The sequence below is a fragment of the Chamaea fasciata genome, unplaced genomic scaffold (assembly GCF_029207755.1).
Source record: "Chamaea fasciata isolate MVZ Bird 193981 ecotype frontalis unplaced genomic scaffold, bChaFas1.0.hap1 SCAF_1, whole genome shotgun sequence".
NCBI lineage: Eukaryota > Metazoa > Chordata > Aves > Passeriformes > Sylviidae > Chamaea > Chamaea fasciata.
The window spans coordinates 22,044,747-22,061,394 of record NW_027094086.1 but is presented as its reverse complement, the minus strand read 5'-3'; the positions used below and the strand labels follow the sequence as shown (position 1 = coordinate 22,061,394).

At 37.5% G+C, this 16,648-nt stretch overlaps 1 protein-coding gene across 4 annotated transcripts in view; it reads left to right on the top strand.

The window, feature by feature from the left end:
* VPS13B (vacuolar protein sorting 13 homolog B) overlaps positions 1 to 16,648 on the top strand; it is a 430,899-nt gene that overhangs the window by 139,682 nt on the left and 274,569 nt on the right. The gene's annotated exons all lie outside the window — the stretch shown is intronic.

The following is a 16,648-nucleotide window of genomic DNA, read 5'->3' as shown; positions in this document are numbered from 1 at the left end:
TGCTTTTTTTCTCTATTTTTTTTCCTGTATAATGATTCTTGAATGTCATTTGTCTGGAAAGTAACAGTGAGTTTATTACTGTCACTGCCATTTTTATGTGCATATGTAAGCAACATTTGATTCCTATGCAGGGTAAATATTAGTAAGCACTGTGCACTCCAGCAGTTGTTAGGTTATTTTTTCAGCAATTGTACTTCTGTGTTTCTTGGAGAGCATCATGTTGAAAATGTTTACAGCAGTGTTTTTATAACAATTATCTTCAGTTCCTGCTCCTAAAGCATTGCCAAAAAGCAGTTCATGATTCATTAATATCTGAATTACTCAGATCCATTTTTAAACAGAAGCTAAAATCTGTTGCACCTGTTGATTCACTTAAATACCTTTTAAATGCCCATAACAACGTTTGTTACTATGACTAATTGTCACATTTCTTGCCTTTTTTGAGGACTTTTTGGTTGAATTTTCTGATTTTTGTCCTAGTCTATTAATTGTATTTTAAAGGCTCTGTGGTTACCTATACTGTACATTTACTGCTTTTGTTACAGGTCATAAGGATCAGTTTTGCTCATCACTATTATAGATGATCCAGTTAGATGGTTGGAGTCCTTGATGGGTTCTGTCAGGAGGTGCTTATGAGAATTAAGGCAGTGACAAATGAAGTGCTGGCCACACTCACATTCAGGGATTTTGAGATATAAAACATTTTTTTGTAACAGGCAATTGTCTGTGGTAGCTGTTTTGCAGATGAATGGGCATACATTTAAAATGTTATGATTTTAGAGTTGAAAATGTACTGGACACTTCACCTACCCCCTCAGTGTCACAGGAAAGTTGTAGAGATTCCGTGTACACAGTCACTAACCTGCATGTTCAGGCTCTAGCTCTGCTCCCCTAGATCTGTAAGGTGGCACCTGCGAGGAGTGACAAACAAGGGGAAAAAACTGAGTGATTTACTAAAGCTTTGGTGTCAGTGAACAGGAAGAACGGCATATTGCAAACGATTTTAGTATTTTTAACATTAATTAAACCAGGAATAATGAATGTTTCGGTTGTCTCAGGTTCTGTGCAAAGGATCAGCAAAGCAAAAGGCTTTGCTTTCAAATACTTGCTGAAGAAACTGGGGCAATTTAATGCAGGAGATATGGCTATCATTTTCATTATCACTGTGAAAATTACATGTAGGGAAAACATGAAGTGCTTTGAGAGCATAAAAATGCATTTGCTGTCAGTTGCAGTCACTTCTGGGAGTTTAAAAAGCTATACTGGATAATTTCACAGAAAAAACTCATCCCTTAGGAGTAAAAGGGGTTTTTAAAGCTGTACTACTGGAGGTGATTGTGCAGTACTGAAGTTGTGCTGTTTGTGAAATTTTTCCTAATAAGGTTGCATATGATGTTCTGTACTAGGAATTTGGACTAATTAGTTCATTAAATTGAATGGAGAACTACTTGATCAAAAATCAAAGCAGCTGTTGGGATATAAAATACTAAGGAGGAGGTTGTGCAAATGGCATGAGATTCTTGAATAAATCAGGGCATATTTACCCAGGAAACAGGGAGGGGACTGTTCCTCCTCTCCCTGTTGCACCATCAACTGTCTGCTGTCTTGTATCACTTGGATCATATGATCCAGGGTGAACAGGATGGTTGTGCACCTTCCTTTTACTGCTTGTCTGTATGTGGCCCTGCCAAGAGGATGTATTTACAATCTGAGGGATAGAGCATTTGACACTAGTATCTTCCTTTTTGCTCTTTCACTTGTACTGTTGAGAGGAAGAGGAAAAAGGGTTCTAGCAGTACCATATTGCATTGAGTACAACCATCGAAGGAAAAACTCTAAACTGTACTTTCAAAAAGGGCAGTGTTTAGAGCATATGATGTGTAGCATGTGCAATGTATAACAAGTATAAAATAAGTGCAGATACTTACAAATGCCCATCAGGAGTGATTTAAAGTTTGATGCATAAAGTGTCATTATCACATGGAAAACTGATCCACCTATGGAAAAGGAAGTATTTAGGGACAAAGAATGTAAATATGATTTTTAGTCCTTAAATACGAGTCTGAATGCTGTGATTTTAATTTTGACCACTTGTATGAACAACTGCCTCAGGTATCTCTATGCATAGTTGTAAAAATCAGTGAATATGCTCCTCAGTTTTTGAACTGCAGCATATAAAATAAGTACAAGAGAGGAGATTATTCCATTACCCCAGGGCTTGGGAAGGTCTTCTTACTCTTTCTCTGAAATAACCCTGGCTTTATTAACCCTGGGAGCAAGCTGCAGACCTTGTTTGTTTCACCTGGCCTTTGAGAGAAGAGGGAGATTTCAAAATGAATGCTGGTGTTAGTGGTTAATTATGAACAGCTGCTGAATAGATGAGGTGAGCTGATTGCACTCTATTCGGTTTGCCATGCTGAATAATTGGGAGTGCGTGCGCAGCCAGTCTATGGACAGCTTTATTGCAAATAAATCAAGAGGAACAAAAATAAAAAATACAATTAACAAAGTTTTCTATGAGATCCGCTTAAATAGTCAGTAATGCAGCAGTGAAATGAGGGAGTAAACAAAAGTACTTGTATATTAGTGTCATGCTCATGTGTGTTAAATTTATACACTCAGTGGAGCAAAGCAAGAGTGGGAAGGCTTCTCTAATTTGTCGAAGCTGCATAAAGGCTGAAGAGCAAGCATTCAACCTTATAGAAGTTGGTATTTCTTGTTTAAGTGATATGTTTCTCAAACTTCCAACAACTTTAGTACTTTTTTTCCTCTATCAGTATTTTGATTTAGAGGAGATCACTCCATTCACCCCCTTCCCGTGCCAAAAGGAAAAAATAACTGAAGAAATAATATCTTCAAGTATGAAAAAATTGCCATAGAAGTTGTACCAGCAGGAACAGAAACTTTTTATTATTGTAAACTCTATGATTTTTATCTATTAAGACTTAATAGGAAGGAGGTTAGAGATTAGAGGTATGTTTGGTTTTATGCATATACACCTACATATGCCCCCTAACTTCATCTTTTTGCAGATAAAAAAGCATGTAATTTACATATTTTTAAATTTAATTTTGACTGCTTGCACTACGGATATTGGTCTGAATTTTAAAGCTGGAACAATTGCATTTTTTGACTTCTAATTTAACTGAGTCCTTGTGGTACTAAGTAAATAAGTAAATAAATCCTAGTAAAAGAGAATTCATAGTCTAATTTGAAGTATTTTGGAAAGATTTAACACAATGAATGAGTAAAAATGGTTAGTATATTGGAATAATTAAAGACAATTCTCATTTGTGGTTTGGACATAAATGTGTAAAAATTATACCCATCTATCTTATTACATTTCCTTTTCTCTCCCCGAGGATTTCACTATGTACTTTATCTGTAATTGTTGCCAGTTTTCTATCAAGTTCCCACTGGGCTTCTGGTGCAAAAAATCTTATCCTATCGATGACAGAGCTTGCCTGAATGATTTCATGCTCTTAGCATTTTTGTTCACGGGAATTAGGGGGAGAATGTAACTGCAGCTGAACATAGCATCTATTTTTGTAATTTTGAAGTTTAGCCTCTGTTATTGGAACTAAATGAAGAGATGCAGGTGTTCTCCAGTTCAAGTCCTTCGGGATTTTTTGATGGTAGATGCTTGAAAAGAAAATGCATGTGTTTCCAGAGTCAAACAGCAGCTGTGGACAAGGATTTATGTTTTTCTCAGAACTTTGGGATTTCAAAATGTTACATTTAATCACATGCACAGAAAGGAGAGCAAATGTTAAAGATGTTACATATAAAACTAGGAGACTGATCTTTTTACCATACCAACTAGTTGTGGGAATAGTGGAACAAAGTGATCTTTAATCTTAATATGCACAATTTCAAAAGGATTATGATAGTTGCCAGGACTCTGGTCTTTTGAGAACTGTGCTCAGGCAGTGCACAGCATTTATATCTTCTTAATTGCTTTTAAAATCTGGTTTATTCTTATATTTTTCCTTGTAAAAAATATGAATGTTAATAGTATGAGTTACTGAAAACACAGTATTTATGTAGGCTTATTTTGGAGGGTGGATTTAAATTTGGTAAGTATGCATGTTTTTGAAAAAAAATTCTGGCAACGTCCTGTAGTTTTCAAAATTTGATTTAAAATAGCAGTTCACCCGCCTGAACTGAAAGGCTATATTTGGAAGTTTTCTTTCTGACAGAATTTGTGGGCAAAAGTATTTTGTGGTAATGCAGTTTCTCCCTCCCTCTCTCTCTGGTGATTTTTCAATTAGTTGATTGTAGCAAACAAAATGACATCTTAAGTTTAGCTGAAATTCAGGCAAGGGCAGCGGATGGTGGTACTGCTGAGCAATTCAGGAAAGGAGAATGGTGTGGGGAGGAGCAGGTTGGTAACAGTGGTGAATGCCAAATTAATTAATACCAAGGAAGAGAAAGTAAAAGCCTCTTTTAACATTCACCAGTTTGTGTGTGCTCCATCCTCTGCCATTGTTCTCACAACCTCACTATGTTGTGCACTACAACTATGTTAAATATCAAATACTTTTCCAGGCTTAAATCACCACTACATCTATTGTCTTACAAAGATCCAGCACTCAGTACTTTCTCTAAGAAAGAAGTAAACTTTTCCTCAAGTGCAGTCTGTTCTTCTGCTGGCTGCAATTGTAGATTTCATGTCCATAGCAGCAAGGAGGGATGTACTGTGCTATGCTAACTAGATTAAGAAACTGCTTCCAGTGACTTGCGTGAATCTGGCAACTGCCAGTAAGTTCTGCTTATAGAAAGGTAATTGCACAAGGCAGGAATAAGACAGCTTGTTCAACTTTCCCTCAAGTAATTCTGCAAATCCTCTTGGGGAAGAGGTGTTTTCATCTCTCTGCTTATGTTGCGGTCAGTTTCTCTCAGTATGCCATAAATCCTTCAGCAATACATGTGTTCTAGAATTCTGTGATTGTGATTAAATAGGATTCTGAGTTTTGTATAATCTTACTTGAAAAATTGATATTTAAAAAAAGAAAAAAAGTAAAAAACCTGCACTGTCATACAAGCTGTTAGGAAGTTAGCCTCTGCAGTTGAGTTCCCTGAACTCTTTCAATCCTGACTGACCTTGAGATGTACTGTTCAACTGCACTGTGGAAGTTGGGTAATTTCTTTAGTCAAAGAAGCACTTTTGCCTTTTTTCCAATTTTTTTTACCCTTAATAAAATCACTTAAGGTTAATAGTTTGGCAAAATAAGAAACACTGTGAAGATGGGGATGCAACTCCAAATGGCAGGAGTCTTGGACATTGCACTGGGAAATATGTGACTGAGGGATTTGAAAAGCCTGCATCTCATCTAGATTTATAATTTTTTTGTAAAAACTCGTTGTCTGAGTCTTTCTTGTCTTTTAACTCAGGGTAACAGTGTTCTGCCTGTAGATAATGTAGCTGATCTTGTAGTTCTTGGGATAGGACTTTGAGCTTCAGTATTGGCAGTTAAAGATTTGAGCTCTTGTATGGTGGATAGTAAGAGTACGCAGGCTTTAAAGTACATAAAGGAAATCTCTCCACCTTCTCTTTAAACAGCTCATAACCTAGAAAATTCTGTAAAAGTAACTAAAAAAGAGTTGTTGAGGCCTTTTCTTTTTTAAGCTTTTAACTCATTAAATGTGTAGAAGTTAGGAAATGGCATGCGAGATTATTTCTGCTACCTTTATTTTGCGTGTGTATGTGCGCATGTGTGTTCCATTGGATTCCTGTTCACTTTAAAATCTGGCAGTATCAAAGTGTTCCATATGGCCACCAAAGTCATATTTAACACTTTTGTTATTGAAAAAAAAACTACATGTGGGTTCAAATGATAATTTCTATTTTCATAGTGGTAGAGGCTGATGTATCTGTGCTTCCTTTCTTCATGAAAATGCATTTTCCTTTCCCACTTATGGCGTCTGGAAAAGCATTATTCAGCAAGGTGACTAGATACTTTTTGTTGTCTTGGAGTGTTTTAAAAATGTGGCAGGTACAGGCTCTCAGCAATTGCTGACACATAGCTTTGGACATTGAAATCTGTTTTTAATTGAGAAAATAAATGTTGGCCAGTGTATTGGGATAGTTCCCTCCCATTCTGAAAAAACGCCATGGGATCTTTAACTTCCATTTGGACACTTCCCAGACATGGGCATAAGGGACTGTAACTGTTTATTTTCAAATAGTGTTTTAACTACTTCCAGGTTTTGTAATTGAATTATACTGCTCTCACTGGCTCTTTAGTGATGTAAATGATTCATATAAGATGGCTACATTTTGGTAATGAGATGCTAAATAGAAATGACTGAAAATCAGTAGACTCTTGGTGGTAAATTGTAAATGCACTTTGATTAGGTCAACTTCTGCTTTTTTTTAAATTCTAGTTATGAGTAATAAATAACATCATAGGACATTTGATAAGAAACAGCACTAAATGAAGTATCTTATTTTTAATGCAGAAATTATGATATATATAAAAATATCTGTTCTTGATCTAAATTTTTTCAGTTATTTTCATGGTTCAACTTTGTAGCAGTTCAAAAAACTGCTACAGGTCGCTCCCAAAATTCCAGTGTTCTGGTTATAATTTAAATGTACTGATAACCTCGTTTTTCTGATTTAGGATGCAGTCAGAGTGAATAGTCAACCACATTGTCCATTTCTACCCAGACATTACCGTTCAGAAGGTCCTACAGAAATTCCTTCCTGTGATGTTATGAATAGCCAGTTGTGGTCAGTGATTAAAGCTGGGCCATTACCAAAATGGCTGAAGAGCTGGTTTTCTGTAGAAAGCAACCGTTCAGTGTCAGGATAAGCAAAGCAGGTTAGAATTTTAAAGGATTTTTGGTTTTGGTTTTTTTTTGTAATTCAACTTGATAACCTCTGTGATGACTCCCAATCTAGGACAGACTCCTATAGCTGACCAAACTGAAGTAATTTTGAGCAGACAGATGATCTTTAAGGTGTACAACTTTGGAAGCATTTAAATTAGTTTTTTATGCGCTGTGAAGCTTCTCAAGGTCAGTCTATTGTTACCAGAAATCTGCAAACGGTATAAAAATTAGTGCTGCAGGAACTGTTATTCGCTTGTAACCTTTAGACCATTTAATCTCTCCTGTGCTATATGAGCCAATTTCATTTTACCTGTGCACTCAAATAGAAGTAATATGTTCAAGATACATAATATGTACTTGTGTAAGGTGGCAGAAGTACTTAAAATTGATATCAGGAAAACAGTGCACTGTGTAACTTCTCAGTTCTACTTAACAGCTAAAATTAGCTTACCTATATTATGTGAGCCATTGATGTTGAGAATCTCTATATTATAGGCTTTAAGTACAGCAAATTCAAACACAAATGTTGTGTATTTGAGGTTATCCTGACATTCTCAATATCACATGGAATGCTAAATCTATTTGAGAAATGCAGTGATAGGATTAGAGTGGATATCTAGTTTAATTAAATAGCTAAATATTTTTAATTCTTAATTTTAATCTGATTTACACTGTTCAGTAGAGAAAAAGGCATTTTGAAAAGGAAAAAAAACCCATTTGATTTTCAGAAGTCATGTCTGAAAGAGACGATTCTAGGCAATGCCCTGGTCTTGCAGCCAATTCAGTTAAGACAAACTTATCCTGGAGCAAAGTATTTTGCTGATCTGCCTTTTCAATTTCCATCCAAACACATTTGTGCTGCTAATTATTGATACCACTTGCAGCACAGCCTATTAGTGCATGCTCTGGCTTTCCTAAGTGTTTTCCTAATTTCTGATGTATTTTCAAGGTGACATAGACAGAAATGGAAAAAAAAGTGATTTTTTTTTTCTCCCAGGAGATTTAGAAAACTGTATTTGCAGAATAGCAAATAATTTTGGGGTTCTACTTTCTGAACTAATGAGAGCATTTCATGGTCATGCAATGAATGGGTATTCTGACAATGGGAATGGAAGGGGGACGGGGAGTTCCAAACATTTCAACTCTTACTGTAAGTTTGCCTGCATCTACCAACTCTTCCACATTTAGCCTGGGTTCACCATCTGTCACTGTAGAGCTCCTGGGGCTGCTTGTCTGGGGTTCGTTCCAAGCTGAAGAAATATCTTTGGCTATGCTGCCTCATGTCCAGGAGTCTTGGAAAAATAGACCACTGCCTTTGGGAAGGTGGATGTGAAAGGAGTCAGACTGGCCAGTATTTGGGCCATATCTTTTTGAATTTCAGTGTTTAGAACTCTCATGCCAGTGGAAAAAACACCATGTTCTAATAAAATGATGCAAACAATATGTGAAAATAAAGTTTATTCAGATATCTAACATTAATCTTCAAATTAGTAATCTGAATAAACAACTGACTGACTGCCTCTTCTCATCTCGTGCTGCCCTCAAAAGTACCTATGCTTGTTTTACTTTTGGAATAAAAATAATTTGATCCTAAACAAATACTGTGTAATTACAATATAAAGTATAATATTAGGAATGGCTTGGCTGTCATAGGAATTTTCCCCCTTGAAGTGGGGAAAACAATGAAAATTTTGTAAAGAGAAACAGTACTTTGAAAAATAAGAGAAGATATGATTGAATATAAGAATTACTAAATACAGTATCTGGCTCAGCATTAGTGAGCAGGGTTATGGAGGACATGATGATGGATCATCACTTTTAGATAGTATTCTTTTCTCTTCTGTATGTCCGTGGCATTAGATGTAATCAATCGGATGTCCAGTTTATTTTTAAGTTGATAAAACACATCTTTTATGCATTGGGCTTTGCATAAATTATATGTACAGCATATTTCTTATTTTTAGTGTAGCTATGTTCATATTTGGTCCTGTATTCAATAGAAATAAATTAATGAAATGAGAATATGGATTCTCTTCTGTTCTTTTGAGCTCTCTTGTGTTTCTGCTGTCATAAGAGAAAAAGAATTTAGTATTGAGCAAATCTTCTTTTTGGTTGTGACTTGAAGGTTTGTACAAGAAAGTTTGAACATATTTCACTATCTTTATAGTATTTGAAAAATGTATTAGTCCAAGCCCTGGATAAATATTTTTCAGACAGTAAAATTATTGCAAAACACTTCTTTCATACATGTTTCATAATAAATTCATTATTCAATGATAAGCTTAAAGTGAACCTATTATGTTAAAAGTATGGTTTTAAATCAACTTTTGGAAAATCTTACAGATAGAATGTAATTTTCTGAAAACAGATGTGTATTTTCAAGGGCACATACCAGTCCTTTAAGCAGTTGCGTGTCTAAACTATTGAAATGAAACTTTAGTGCAAGTTGCAGTCAGTTGAATAAATTGTTTTTAATTACAAAATGAAATTATTAGGGCATATTTATATTTTTCAAAACAGTAGTAATAAAATATAATAATCATAATACTAATTACGTTTAGTGTAAAGACTTTTATAATAATTTTAGGCCAATAATACTTCTTTTTTTCTTGACTGGTAACAAAAGCCTGTGAAAAGGATGACTTAACACAATTGTTGATGCACTTCAACTGAAACATCTTTATCAAGTTAATACAAGAAGCAGTCATGCCCTACTTGAATTACTCATTTATAATGGCTGAGCAGCAGCCTGGATGTGGACTTTGAAATCCTGGGAAAATAAGATGCATGCATCCAAATGTCTAGAGTCTTAAAAGCAGCTGTAAAATGTTGAAGTGAGATGTCAGCTACTAGCTGTTGTCTACACTTTCAGTCTGAAGGGAGGTGTGATCATTTAATTGCATTTAATATTATTGTAGTCGTTACATCCTCAGTTCGAAACTTTTTATTTTCTAGAGCTATTGGAATTGAAGAATCAGAATATTTGTCTGCTTTTTTGCACACTTTTATTGCACAGACTATTCCAGCTTTTTTTGAAGATCTTATTTGCTTTGTTAAAATACCTACATTTTTCTCTAACTTTTATTGTGCTTGTAATGAGAAAATAATCCCAAAGATGTGTAAAATATCAAAATAAAGCACGTGTGTGGGTAGCAATGCCAAAAATGCTACCTTTGTGCTCAGGAAGGAAATAAGAGTATATTAGCTGGTAAAAGTCATATATTGAAAGGGTTTCTGTCTCTCTGCACTGTTGGGATGTTGCTGTTTGCGGAGTCTTTTGCAGATGATGGCATTGCCAGGTTCCTTGTCTTCACAGCTTGATTTCATGTTTTCTTTGAAAAGACAGACATGTAGGAAATTAACTGTTTAATTTTTCTTCAAATTCTTGCACAATTCCAAAGGGTGTGCATCCCATTATACTTGAAACAGAGATTTTTCATTAGAAGTGCCAGATGTTTCTCTAGTATTCTCACACTTCCCAAGTCATCAGTATAAAAGTAACCATTCTTCTTTTTACTGCAGGAATTGTACAAGTTCCTATGACAAGAAGTGAGAGCATGAACATACAGTTTTGCATGTTGGAACATCTGTAATGCAGTGTGAACTTTGTGTTGTGCTTTGGAGACAGAAAATAAAATCCATGTTGTATCTATCCAGGGATATTCATAATCTTCTCACAGCAGCTGGTGAGACTGCAAGGGTGCTTAATTAAGGATCATTCAGGAATTAGTCAAGTAGTTTTTTCCTTCTTTCTGTTACAAGTAGAATTGAGATGACTTGTACTTTGTCTGTTTCCGGGATAAATCACTATCTCAAAATCATGATGGAAAGAGAGTCTGTTTTCTACACAATTGCAGCAAATTAGACCCCAACTCAGAGATTGTGCCTTCCTTCCTGGTACTGGGAAAAGGGAGAGGTGAGAATAATCCACCCTAAAGGTAGTAGTAGGATGGTTCAAAGTCTTCACTCATATTTTTTCCAAGGCAGCCCTAGTAGGGTTATTTGATATAGGTCTTATGAACGAGCTTTAAACTAGATATGAAGGAGAAAGGGAATAAAACCAGACTTACTACAGATAAACCTGGGGGCAGTATGCCACTCTCTGAGGGATGCTATGGTAGCAGGTCCTTTGGTCTGCCTCCTCAGTGGAGGTCGGGGATGGAAATCCATGTTGCAGCAAAGACATTAGGGTTATTGAATTTTTAGAAACCATGGAAGCACCTGAGAATGGTTACATAGGAATTAGGGCTTGTTGTCCCCAAAAAGCAGAAGTGAATAGTCCAGCTGAGGTGCATTTACATCAATGCATTCAGCATGGGCATCAAACAGGAGGAGCTGGAAGCCGTCGTTCAGCAGGAAAACTGTGACCTACTTGCCATCATGGAAACGTGGTGCAATGACTTGCACAACTGGAGTGCTGCAGTGGATTGCCATAAATGCTTCACAAAGTATAGGCAAGGAAGGAGAGATGTTGGAGTAGCTCTGGATGCTAGAGAGTGTTTTGATTGTCTAGAGCTTAACAATGGTGACAGTAGTGTGAGTGTTTATTTTAAGAGTCAAAGAGAAGAACAACAAGGCGTTGGTGGGAGTCTGTTGTTTGTGAGCAGGATGGGCTGGTAGGTGATGTGGTGATTGAAGGCCTCTTTGGCCCAGTAATCACAAGGTCACAGAATTTTTAGTTGTTGAAGAAGTAAGGTGGGTGGGGGAGCAGCAGATCTGCTGTTGGACTTCCAAGAGCTTACTTAGGCCTGCTTAGGAGACTGGTTGGTAGGGTTCCTTGGGAGGCAGTCCTAAGGCACAAAGGAGTTCAGGAAGGCTGAACATAATTTAAAAAAGAAATCTTAAAGCCTGTACCCATATGCTGAGAAAGATGAGCTGACAGAGAAATGTCTGACATGGCTGAACAGAAAGCCTTGGCTGGAAATCAGGAAAAAAAAGAGGAGGTCATGACCTTTGGAAGAAGGGTTGGAAAACTCACAGGGACTGCAAGGATGTTGTGAGGTATTGAAGGGAGAAAATGAGCAGGGCCAAAGCTCAACTAGAACTTAATCTGGCTACTGCTGTGAAAGACAATGAAAAATGTTTCTGTAAATACATAAGCAACAAAATCCATTATTGGATGCAGGGACAAACATGGTGGCTAACGATGAGGAAAAAGCTGAGGGACTAAATGTCTTAATGCCTCAGTCTTTAAGACTTCAAGTCTTTAAGTCTTCAAGACCACTTGTTCTTTGGGTACCCCAGCCCCCTGACCTGGAAGACTGGATTGGGAGCAGAATGAGCGCCCCATTAGACATACACGAGTCTGTGGAAATAGGTGGGGTCCACCAAAGGCTGCTGGGTTAGCTGTCAGAAGAGCTCACTGAGCCATCTTCAATCATTTACCAGTGGTCCTGGCTAACTTGGGAGGTCCCAAGTGACTGGGAATTGCCAGTAGTGACTCCCATCTATAAGAAGGGGCAGAAGGAGGATTTAGGGAACTACAGGTGTGTCAGCCTGACCTTGGTGCTGGGCAGTGTTACGCTGCAGATCATCTTCAGTGTCATCATATGGCACATGCAGGACAACCAGGGGGATCAGTGTGAGATTAGGAGAGGCAGGTCCTGCTTGTCCAGCCTGATTTCCTTCAATGACAGGGTGACCTGCTTAATGGATGAGAGAACGGCTGTGAATGTTGTCTACCTGTGTGGTAGTAAAGCCTTTGATACCATTTCACACAGCACACTTTTAGAGACGCTGGTTTTTCATGGCGTGGATGGGTGTATTCTTACTAGGTAGGAAACTGGCTGGTTGGCCAGGCCATGAGAGTGGTGGTGAATGAAACTAAATCCATTTGGTAACCAGTCACTAATGGAGTTCCCAGGGCTTAATGTTGGGGCCAGTTCTGCTTTATATCTTTATCTGGACAAGGGGATTGAGGTCACTTTCAGTCAGTTTGCAGAGGACATCAAGTCAGGTGGAAGTGTTGATCTGCTGGACTGTGGGAAGATCTGCAGAGGCATTTGGGTAGGCTGGATTGGTGGGCTGAGACCAACAGTATGAGGTTAGACAAGACAAAATGGTGGGTCCTGCACTTGTGTCATAGCACCACCATGCAGTGCTACATCTTGGGCAGAGTGGCTGGAAAGCAGCTCTGTGGAAAAGAACCTGGGAGCGCTGTTCAGCAGTGGCTGGATGTAAGCCAGTGCATGCTCAGGTTGCCAACAAGGCCACTGGCATGCTGACCTGTGTTAGGGATAGTGTGGCCAGCAGGACCAGAGCAGTGGTTGTCCCCTCATACTGGGCACTGCTGAAGCCATCCCAGTGGCCAGTGCTATGTCCAGTTCTGGCCCCCTTAATTCAGAAAGGACATTGAGGTGATGCAGCAAGTCCAGAGAAGAGCAGTGGAGCTGGTGAAGCATCTAGAGGGTAAGGGTAAGTCATAGTAGGAGTGGATGAAGCAGATGGAATTGCTAAGCCTTCAGAAGAGGAGGCTCAGGGGAGACCTTAATTTTCTTGAAAACTGCATGAAAGGAATTTGTGTCTGGGTAGGGGCTGGTCTCTTCTCACACGTAACAAGCAATAGGACAAGAGGAAATGGCTTCAAGCTGGAGGACATTTCAGTTGGTTATTAGGAAAAAATTATTCACTGGAAAGGCAGTCGGGCACTGGAATAGGCTGCCCAGGGAAGTGGTCACGTTACTGTCTCTTGACAGCATTTAAAAGACATCTAGATGTGGTATTTAGGGACATGGTTTAGTGATGGACTTGGCAGGGCCAGGTTGATGGTTGGACTCTGACCTTGAAAGTCTTTTCCAAGCTAAACAATTCTGTGATTCTATATAACCAGGGATGACAATATTTTATCTTACATGGCTGTACAAAGTTGAGAATTTTGGATGGGTTTGCATTCCTGTTTTCTACTGGGGTTCTCTATTGGGCTGCTGCAAGAGTATGATGGAGGGATGTTTGCAGTAAGAATGCGCCAACTCTTGTAGCCTTTACTGTTGCTTGGCTCTATTTGGATTTAGCTCTCACAGTTTTTCACCCCTTCTCAAATGGGAGCTGCTCAGCTAGCTCCAGTAAAAGGGTTCTCTGTTTTGAGATGTGAATTAAGTAAGTTACTCCAGAACACTTGTTCTTAAGAGCAAAGAAACTGGTAATTAAGAAGCATAGTTGTACTAAAGTAGCATGAGGTAATGCTAAGGGAACAAGATGTTTTTCATTCATTTTCTGTGAAGTCCCCCCATAGTGAAACACTTGCAAATGAATGCTGCTATATTGGAGCCAGTACAGCTCAGACTCAGTTACAGGAGCATTTTGGACCTGACTTTGAGGAAATAAAGCAACATCTGAGTTCCTGCCATGCTTACCAACGTGGGGCAAGCAAAGTTCTTCCACTTCTGTGTAGTAGAGGTACCTCTGCATGTTCTTTTTCCTTAATTCTCTTCTAGGGGTGGTTGTTGGCACATACACAGCAGCCAGCATGGAGGACTGCTGTTTGTGTGCTCCTGAGCCTTGGACCCAGTCTCTGTGCAGAGTTGCTTGGGCTTCACACCTAACAGGGCTGTGACTCTCACCACCATTGGAACATTAGAAGCCTTTCTAGGATTGCTGCTTCAGAGAAATAGAAACAGTGTAGTAAATAATAGTAATAATTAAAAAAACAACTAGTAAAAAACGTGAAATTAACCCAGCTTGCAGTCCTACTTATTTCCATGTTTTCCAGAGAATTTTATTTGTTTTCTTAAGAGACAAAGTCCTCTTCTTACTCTTCATTTCCTAAACTGGAATGCCACAATTAGAATTTGGAATAAGATCAATATCTTATTTAGGGAAAAGTGGGAATATATATTTACCAGACAGCTGGTATAATTTTCCTAAAAGTTTTTAAGTTTATTAATACGTATATGTAAGTATAAGGAGAGAACAAAATATCTATTCTCTTTTTTATCTATGAATAAGGTAATCTGAGTATTGTTGAGATTTGGGAGGAAAGCTTAGAAAAATGATGGTGTAGTCCAGGGCTAAGTGTGATGTAGCCCTATAAATGTATTGTAGGGCTGCAACTTAAGAGAAAATATAAATCTTTTTAGCTCTAGATGTTCTTGTTTCCCAGAGGATTACTGATGGAACAGGAGGACAGTTTCTTTAATTCCTTTATCCATAAATCAGTCTGTTTGGAAAATCTCCAGTTGGTTCTTCATACCCCCGGAAGAATGCTAGCCAAACACTTGTTTTTTGACAAATTCTACCTATTTGCTGTCAGTATCAGGGCAATGTGATCGACATTTTTTTAGGGGAATGGGGACAAACTCTCCTTAATATATGTGGGATAGAAAATACAATGTGTATGTGTATAAATATGTCTCTACATATGTGTATATGTGTGTATATATCTATTTTATTTTTTATATATATATGTGTGTGTGTAGTGAATTTTCCCTGTTACTTTTCAGTAATTTTTCTACATAAGATAGGATAATAATAAAATAGCTTAAAATCTCACAGTTTTTCTTACTTCCTTTAAGGAACTCTACCTGGCCTTGTCCTGTCATGACTGTTTTCATGTGCAACACTTTTCAATGAACTTTGCATGCCAAATTATCTTTTACATAACAAGTCTTCTAATTTATATTAACCAGTATCAATGCTATCATTACAACTTCAGAGAAAATCAGAATTTTTAGCATTATATGGCTTCTTTACTAAATTCTTCCTGTGCTTTTAAAATAAATTATCTTCCTAACAAATAGGCTGTACCTAATAAAGTACATGTTATCCCACTGGAAATTCTAAACAAAAGCTATTGAATGGCAACTTGAAATATGTCCAAGGCAGCTAGCATTGCTGCTTTTAGTAGTTTCAGAATTATATTGCACCTACTTAGAACAGCAGAATGAGCCTTGCATGTTAGTGTGCCAATGCAAATAAAATTCCGACTTTCTACTATGTTTCTTCTATGCAGTGCAGTTTAATATTGAGTTGCTGATAGTGTGTGTCCATTATTATTGTTATGCTTTGGATCAAGGAAAAGATAAAATAGTCTGAATTACAAAGCATCCAATAGCTTGAATTTTCTGCCCAAGGAATAACAAAAAGTAGCGCAGGCTGAAGTTCAAATTTATATGGTGAATAAGTTTGAGTAGTTTTCTGTGCCATTAGTGGAACAAATTAAACTTTTGCTGCTTGAGTGCATATACCTAAACAGTGTAGTGTGGGAGGATTATCAGCCAGTTAGTCTTATTGGTTTATTGGCAGTAGAGCAGATTTAAACGAAATTTTCCCATGGCAGGGGTACTGTATCAGTGATCCCAGAAGTTTTCCTAAGAAATTTATGAAGTGGTATGAAAGTAAATTACTGAAGAGCCATCAAAGCAAGTATGTTATTAATTGACAATTTATTGACTTCATCCTTACTGCTAGTTAAAAGAAAAAAAAAAAGGATTAGGATTCCCAGTACACTTTGAAAGCTGCGTGAGGTCTTTTGTACGACATTTGAGTTAACCTGTAATTAATTAACTTAATTAAACAAATATTAGTAAAAGAGTAAAAGCACACTTATTTTGAGGGATCTATAAAAATAGTCATGAGATCAATGTAAATAAGTAATGGAAAGTGTGAATCTGGGTCTGGTTAGGGCAGAGTGTAACACCAATTATCTTTGATCTTCTGAGAAACTTAGTCCTTGCTCAAGGAAATCTCTCATAAACATCACTGAATAATTGCTAAAGCACTGCTGGGTCTTTACCCTTCAGCTTATGGTCAAAAATATATTGCCATTTATTCTACTGGACCATTTTTCTATGCCTAGCTTCAGCAAACTTAATTC